Below are 9,162 nucleotides of genomic sequence, written 5' to 3' on the forward strand. Positions count from 1 at the left end.
ATGAATATGTAATAGGCACTCAACCAATCACATAAAGAAATTACCAAGTCTTAATAAGTAAAATAAAGGCTATTAATACAGGAATGCCAATAGAAATTAAGAAAGACATTACCAGATACCTAAAGAAGGAAAAAAATCCTTGGAAATTAAGAAGGAAACATTTTTGGGATAAAAAGAGATGGGTTAACGGGCCTTCAATGTTATGATAAAGTGATGCACACCCATTTTAGGGCGCGCTCCCTAACTTTTTTTGATTTGTTTGAAACCAAAACGGATTGAAAATTTGGAATCCAAACTAGTGGGACTAGTGCATGGTGGTCTTAAAACATTGATAGTTGTTGATATTCGTACCTAGATTCACCCTAAAATAGAAGAAGTTGAAAATGTGCAATTTGTGCATGTGCAAAGATCTTTTAATAAATCCAACACTATTTACAATTTTGAATTGTTTCTTTTTCCATGCACTTGCTTGCTATATGGCTCATAAGCATGCCAAAGATTGCATTTCATAATAGATGGCATCAAACCCGATAGCATGCCCTTTGGCCTATTTGTGTTTGGAAGCATTTGACACTGCATTGCACTTGTTTGGGATATCCAATTCTGCGGATGTGTATTACCGGACAGGGGGAACCTGGCGGCAATTATATAATAACATGGTTCAAAAAATTTTTGTTGAATTTGGGGGAATTTTATGATATGGAATTATACAAGTCACAAAAGATAATTAGGTACAAAGGAAACTTAATTTCAAAAGGGAAGAGGGAATTTTATTCAACCGATTATATTAAGGAGTGTATCCCATGTTAATTAAACAAGAGCCCAAGGGACTTCAACAGGTCCAAACATATTATGATGTTGAACTAATACACAACCATATTGAGCCATTGAAATGACTTGGTTATGAATAATCCAATATGCATTAGTGTGGATACGGGTGAAAACCTAGATAATTCTATGAAGTATTTCAGTATATTCATGGATTTCACTATCGAGGGCTCTAAACAATTTAGTAATAAGGTCAGTAATATTAGTAACATGTAGTTATGTGCATTGGTAAGCCATTTGAATGAATTTCTATGGACTTCATACATACCCATAATATATGGGATGGTGAGATTAGATGGCTAAAGTCTCCTAACATCATGATGTCACACTGGCATAATAATGAGATGAAATCTATTTATTCTGAACACCACAAAGCTCGACACATGGCAGCTTTGCACTACATCATGCATCCTTGCACTACTTCGTGCAGCGCAGCTGACCACCTTTTAGCGTGTAGCTTTTTGTCATAGCTTTGTCACCTTGATGTAATAAAGAGACGCAGTCTATCATTCTAAACGTTGCCGCCGCAGCACAGTCTCTGGCTTAACCACCTGTCATCGCTCACAATTCAAGGTTGGCTTGGAGTGACCACCATGCAGGTTCTTGGAGTTATGGCTCTGTTACCTATTTTTATGTATTATGGGAGGAGATCTATGATGACCACCGCATTGGCAAACAAAAGGAGATCTATGACAACCATTGCATTGGTCCTTCAAATTATATATTTGTGTACCAAGGAAAATGTATTTCCTTATGCAACCAAGAAAAATACAATTGATGATATGGCCCTTGAGGGGACCCTTTAGGGGCAAGGGCCATATTGACATGCCATATTTGTCCACCAGTGGCATCTTGGATACTGTATAATGCATGTCGATATGGACCTTGCCCCTAGAGGGGACCTCTCAAGGGCCATATCATCAATTGCATTTTCTAAAATTTAATTGTATTTTTCTAGATGTACCTCCATGCAACAACAATGGTGGGTTGTTGGAGCTATTTTAGTGCTATTTTGGTCCTAAACCAAAGTAATTGTAGTCCTACTTTATTGGTGTTTTAGTCCTTGTTGGAGTAAATCCTAAATAAGGGCAAAAGTATTCCGAGCAACCGTGGTGATTAGAGGCTCGATAGTGCCATCCAGATAATCAACTACAATTCATCAAGTGAAACTTGAGCAAAAGAGATTATATCTACATCCAATAACAGGTTATATAAAAATTAACAACTTCTTATAATGAGAAAAAATTGAACGGAAGATCTTACATTTATAAAAATTCAGCAATTGTTGTTGAGAGCCTTAGAGACCAAAAGATTACATCTAGCGACCATAACCACTCAAATGTAAACATTAACGACAATGCATACTGAGAGCTTCAAATTGAACAAAAGAGTTACATAAATGTAAAAACTTAGCAATTGCTGAGAGCTAAGCTTAGAGACTAAATATTACATCCAGTGAGCCAAAAGATTGCTGAGAGTCTTAGAGACCAAAAGATTACATCTAGCCATTGTTGAGTGGTTATGAGCCTCATTGAGCAAGAGAAAATTTGTACAACTTAGTATCGCTGCTAGCCCAACTTGTTGCATTAAATTTTTTTAGGGAACCAATGGAGGAGATGATGGAGAGGCTGAAGGCCATGCACATTGCTAGGAGTCAGATTACGGGCCCCCAAACAAGACGAGAGTACTCTGCTATGAAAATCATGAGGCCTTCGTTGACGTCTAGGGGTACAACATAGCAATATGGAGGCGCTCTGTTACCATGTCATCCAAGGTGGTGACATAAAGATATGGGGGGAATCGACCGTGGGAACGAAGGGTGTCCACCACACTAGAGCTAGCATTTCCACTCCATTTCGAGTCCAGGTGAGTGCAACACAATCACCTTATACGAGAAGACAGATAACAGTGGGATCACATTGCATCAAGGGGTGGTAGTAGCTATAATAGGCATGGTGAAGATGAGTGGGTGAGTAGAGCAATGTAGAAAAATGACAAATGCCACGGATCTTATTTATTATAAAGTTCAAGCCACCCTAGTGGTTGGAGACCCGGAGGCCCGGTGTTCCATCCATATTAATTGCAGGCCACCACAGTGGCTGGTAATTATCTGCCAACCTGATGGAATCTTAGGTGCCGCCCTAGATAGGAAATGGCAATTTATTACGATGTGGATGGTAATCATGAAGCAGATGCCCAGTGGTGGTAACTGGCAGGTGAGTGATTGTAGGCCATTGCGGTGGCTGGTAATGGCTGGTAATGAGCTGCCAGGCTGGTGGAATTGTAGCCACAATAGACGTGGCTGATGAGAGTCACCACCACAAGGCAGTAATTACCACAAACATAAATCATAAAGCCTAATCACCTCTAATCACTCATTACCATGCACTCTAGTACTCTATTGAGCATGCAAGCTCGGTGATGACTGGTAATTTATTGAACTCATAGTAATCATGCATGCAAGCCCAGTGGTGGTAACTGGCAGGTGAGTAATTGCGGACCACTATGGTTGTTGGTAGTTAACTGCCAATCCAGTGGAATCTTAGCGACCACAGATGTGGCTGATGAGAGCCACCACCACCAGGTAGTAATTACCCACAAAAGTAAATCATGAAGCCTAATCACAATTCACCTCTAATCACTCACTACCATGCACTCTACTGAGCATGCAAGCCCAATGACTGGTAATTTACTACACTCGTAGTAATCATGCATGCAAGCCCAACGTTGGTAACTCATAGGTGAGTAATTACGGGCCACTGCAGTGGCTGGTAATTAACTACCAGCTCGCTATTGGAATCTTAACCGCCACCACAGACATGGCTGGTAATCTTAGACAAAACCACTGGTGGCCACCATCGATGGAAGATGGTAGTAATTATCACAGATGTAAATCATGAAGCCTAATGACCTCTAATCACTCATTACCATGCAAGGTAGTACTGCTTCCTTGAATTAATCAAAATTTGGGCCAACCACCGTGGTGGCTCTCACCTTGACAGGCTATAAACTTAAGCCTCCACTATTCCATTCCCTTCACTCTTTTGTCTTCTATCCCTCTCAATCGTTTCTTTCTCCCTTGCACTTGGACTGCAAACTTAAGCCTCCACTATTCCATTTCCTTCACTATTTCGTCTTCTATCCCTCTTGATCATTTCTTTCTCCCTTGCACTCTTCCTGAAACTTCTATCCTCTCTCATAATGGATCCCCGTGGACACACCAAGCTCCAAAATGTGTCTGCATAGTTTGAAAGCTCCTCACATGATCTTTCCTCCCCCCCTAAACCCTAAACCCCTCTGCAGCATAGTGCAAGAGCCTCTCCTCCCTTGATCTTGAAATTGTGACATCTACAAACTCCTCACTCGCTCTTCAAATGCCCAATTTGGATTCTCTCAACAACTTCACCAGGTCGGTATAGGAGGTGAACGTGAAGGAGGGACAAATATTATGTCGAGGTCATAAGATTACCATCACTATAAGCATGATTAAAAATGTGCTAGGCATTCCTAGAGGCAATTTGCAAGCACACTTCTTCGAGAAGATGTGGAAGAGACAGGATATTCTAGATGTATACCCCAATGCTGAGATTAGTAAATATGGTGGATTCAAGCTTTCTAGCTTGCCAACAAACCTCCAAGATGTGATGAAGAAGACAATGCACTTCTTGCCTGATATGAGAGGAACCGTGAAGTTCTAGCAAGCTCAAGCAATAGTAGAGCAATTGAAAGGATGTGATGTCTTTTTCTCAAGGGCGATCTTCAAGAGCATGTCATTGATAACCAACCTCAAGAATTGCATGGATGGCAAATCTAAATTCTCATCTCAGTCTACTGGAGTTGCAATGCACCTAATGACATCTACCCTCAAAGGGATTTTTGAGTAATACAATAATAAGATGTCTCAGAAGGTGACTTTTCTACAAGACAAAGACACCGACGTAACAAAGGTAGCACAACTTCAAAAAATTCTCAGGGAGGGTGCAGTTGCCAAGGTAGGGGAAGTAGAAGCGAGGGCCCTGCAGGCACAAGTGCAAGCTCAAGCCGCCGCAAAAATGGTCGACATTGGAAAGGCATAGAAAAGAAGAAGCAGAGAAGCGCATCAAGGAGCTTGGAGATAGGCTTAAAGAAGTTAGACCTGATGGGGACATTGCGGACAAGGAGCTAGCAATGATGGGAAAGGATCTTGAAGATCAAAGAGCAAAAAAGGAGGCTCTTTACAAATGGCTCTGCAACATGTAGAACACATTGAACATTGAAAACGACAAGATGATGGAGGAATTGAAAAGGGAGAATGCAGAAACCAGAATGGTGATGTGGGAGCTACGAGAGAGCTTCAAGGCCAGAAAGGATGGGGCAGAGAGAAGCCGGGGTGGAGAAGACAATGAGGAAGATCTCTAGGCTAGGAATGATGCAGAGAGTAGCCACAGTGAAGCAAGTTGCAACAGCCACAGTGGGGGTTGTTATGTAGAAACATTGGTGGAGTTCAAAGAGTAAGCTACAAGACCCTGCAACAAGATAACGATAGGGTTGTGCATGAGATTGCAATGGCTTTTAAAAGTTCTGAAAGGTAGTCTATCGTCGTGAGAGATTTTCAAGCTAGAGTGGAAGTTTTGGAAACAGTTTATTGTTGTTTTTGAGAAATTTAAGTAGCTTCAAGAGATGCTAAGGGAATTAGATGAAGCTATTGCACGGAGTGAGCAAAGGTGGAGGAGACGAAGGGGAACATCCACAGCCTTAGGATGAGGAAGAAAGTAGTCAAGAAGTAACTTCATCATGTGCAAAGCAAGATTGTTGTATTGACGACTACAATAGTTAAATTGGATGCCTATCGTGTTATGCATTAGGGTCCAAAATGCATGGTCTACCATACCCCCATCATAGATGACTATATGAGCCGATGACCTACGTGCTACCACCCTATGCATGTTTTTTTCTTTGGGGTGTTTGTGCATGCAAGATAGCTATGTAGAGAATTTCATTTGCCATTGCCCAGGTCATGGATAGATCAAATGTGCCTACCTACTCTATAGATATCTACATCGAGAAAGTAGATGCTACAGCTCAATTTGCCATTTGGTCAAATTTTGCAAAAGACGAGGAGCTTAATTTGAAGAAGGCCAAAGCCCAAGATGACTGCAAGGAAAAGGAGCCTGAAGGGAGGAACCATCCCCCTTTAGGAAAGGAGCAAGTAGGGCCGAGCCTGCAATCAGGAAGCTCAAAGCAAGGAAAGAGGAAGCAACATGAAGGGAAGGGCCAAGCCCATGAAGGAAGGAACCAACCCCCTTCAAGAAAGGAGCAAGGAGGGCCGAGCCTACAATTAGGGAGCTCAAAAAGGCGACCTACTCAAAGCAATGTGGAACCAACCCCTTAAAGGAAAGGAGTCTTTGAGATGCAATCTATGTAATCTAGTGAATTATTAATTTTCTCCAAAGTTTACTTGGGCAATGTATCTATTTTAGGATAACACTTTGTAGCAATGCGGTTCGTTCTAGTATAATAGCACTGGTTGGTTGCAGCTCAGAGGTTGGTTGCACACTAGGATATTAACTGCCACTAGTGTGGTGGTTTGCTTCTATTCTTATGAGGATATTAACTTAACTACCACCAACATGGTGATTTGCTTCTGTTATTATTATTACAAGACAAGATGAATGGCATACAATTCATTTGTTTAGGAATTGCGGATTTGTGGATTAGTTATGGGATTTCATATTTCTCAATGTAATTGCAGTTGTTACAATATATATATATAATAATATATGTATATGTATATATATGCAATATTATAATATTTCCAAAGTGAATGAAGTGATGTTTTCTCAGCTATGTGAATAGATAGTGTCCTTTGACTGGACTATAATGTGAGATGAAAGATTTCGATAAAACTGAGTTGAAGATTTGAAATAAAATGGTTGGATAATGCTAATAAGAGAGGAAGAGATGTCGCTATGATGATGGTAGCACTTAGTACGATAGGAGAAACTCTGAGTTTGGAAAGTGTCAAGGCAGGCCAAGGACCAAAATGTCATATCGAATATCTACATATATCTATATGTCTGAAATAAGGTGTCATGTTCCCTGTCATCTGAAATGTAGAAATGGTATGTGTGTTGCACTAACCTGGAGCCTTGTGATTCAGCAAGCAGATTGGAATCAATCATAGAAGAATCAAGCAAATGATTGTACATGATATGCACAAGAATTATTATCTGCTTGTTGTACCAATGAGCACTTTATATCTCATCTTGTTCTTGAAATGAATAATTTTCAGCAAAATCTATGACAGAGACAATAGTGTCATGGGGAAAATTGGCAAGGCACGTCCTAAACTGCTTATCCTACTAGTTGTCTGTGAAATTGTGAAGCACATATTTTGGGATGGATTGAACCACATGACCTATAAGCTCCCTCGACTGAGTGCTCTTATACGATAGTAGCCATCTCTTTTTATCGGATCCTTCAACATTGACATTTTCAAATCTCCTCCATTTTAGAGCAACATGGTTGTCTTCCCTCATTTCATTTAGATAGACATGAAATATCTTCAACTTCAAACTTCAATGCTTGCATGTGCTACGAATGCATTCAAAGAAACATAGTAATTTCAACCACCGGGACCATCAACAACTAATGTCCATTCAACCACACTAGTTCAGGACAATCACATAACTGGTGATTGAGCTGAAGCAGCCATGGTTGCATGATGTTCCAACCACCAGGCTGGTTTAGTAAATTAATAATATGTTGCTATTCTGTTTTGAGAAATATATTACTGTTAATTTCTGCTCAACCATGCCCCTGAGCTGGTCAACAAACTAATGTATGTTCAACCACGCTGGTTCAAGACAATCACATAACGGAAGTAGCCATGGTTTAATTGATATATCTGTTCAACAATGCTGGTTTAGGACAATTACATAATTGGTGATTGAGGTGAAACAACCACGGTGGCATGATGTTCCAACCACTGGGCTAGTTTAGTAAAATAACAATATTTGCTTTTCTGTTGTGAAATATATTGTTGTTAATTTCTGCTCAACCATGCCACCGGGCTGGTCAACAACTAATGTTTATTCAACCATGCTCGTTCAGGACAATCACATAACTGGTGATTGAGCTGAACCAACCTATGGTTGCATGATGCATTGGGCTAGTTTAGGACAATCACATTTAATCTATGCGTAATTTAAGAATGAAACAAGTAAACTATCCCAAAGCTCAATCACAAACAACCACCAGGCTGGTTTGGGCACCATTGACCTGCGTTGTATCAAGCATGTGTATGAGATGCTCCTCAAACAACTTGCATCCCATCCACTATTTATAGATGTCCTTTCTATTTGGAGAACCTCTCATATTTTCATGCCAAAATGTCATCACTCTAGCAATGACTTCTGCAATTATGTTGTCTCTCCTTTTCTTGCATTTTGTTGAAGCCCACAGACTTCTCGAATCGGGATAATCATGCATTTCTCTTGATCTACATTCAACCATTGGAGATCTATTGGTCCTTCTGATAGAAAACATATTGGACATTATACGCCCATATTTCAGGGGACACCAACATAGCTAATGTCACCCTCTTTGTAACTAGTTGATCTAAGTTGTGTTCCCCTTTCACTTTTTGTAGGCCATGTCTCAGGTGAGAGAGCATCACCTCTTGAGCATGCATATCCCTAGGAGCTAAAGCTTGTGAAGACTTGAGATTGGCATTCACCTAAATGTCCTAATGTTACTACCTCAAATGCTCCCACCAATCGTGACACCACAGCTCGTGTTCTTCGCTCCGATGGCAATGATCGAAATGTGTGCATCTACAACAACTGCTCCTACTGCTTCTCTACAAGGAGCCTTCTTTTTTCTCATTATTTCTCCCTTTGCAAATGTTGCAAAAGTGCCCTTTGTTGCCGTTTCGATACCGTGCTTTCCTTGACCCGCAATCTATTGCTTGTGCCTTGACCAGGCTTTTCAGCTTTCCTGTCTCATAGCCTGTGTCTACTTCTCTTGCAAGCCATGGCAAGCTGCATGTTACCATTGATGCCATGGCCATGATCAGCAGTCCATAATAGACCCAAAGAAGCTAGCTTGTGAGGTGAGCAAAGAATAGAAGACAACTTACCCGAAAGAAGACAATGCCAAACCAAAGTTTGCGCAAGGTCACGTCGAGGTGCATGCAGGTTGCAGGCGTTTGCAAGGCATGGGCACGTTGCAAGCACTTAATATTCTAAGATTCGATGGGCGAGAGTCGTAAAAATTTAAAATTTGTGGGAGTAGCAAAATTTGAACCATGTTATTTCAATTTGACTCAGTGCTAGTACGTAGGAATAGTTTTAA

This window comes from Dipteris shenzhenensis, chromosome 25 (genome assembly GCF_047967505.1).
Source record: "Dipteris shenzhenensis isolate YYH24624 ecotype China chromosome 25, Dip_SZ_1.0, whole genome shotgun sequence".
Lineage (NCBI taxonomy): Eukaryota > Viridiplantae > Streptophyta > Polypodiopsida > Gleicheniales > Dipteridaceae > Dipteris > Dipteris shenzhenensis.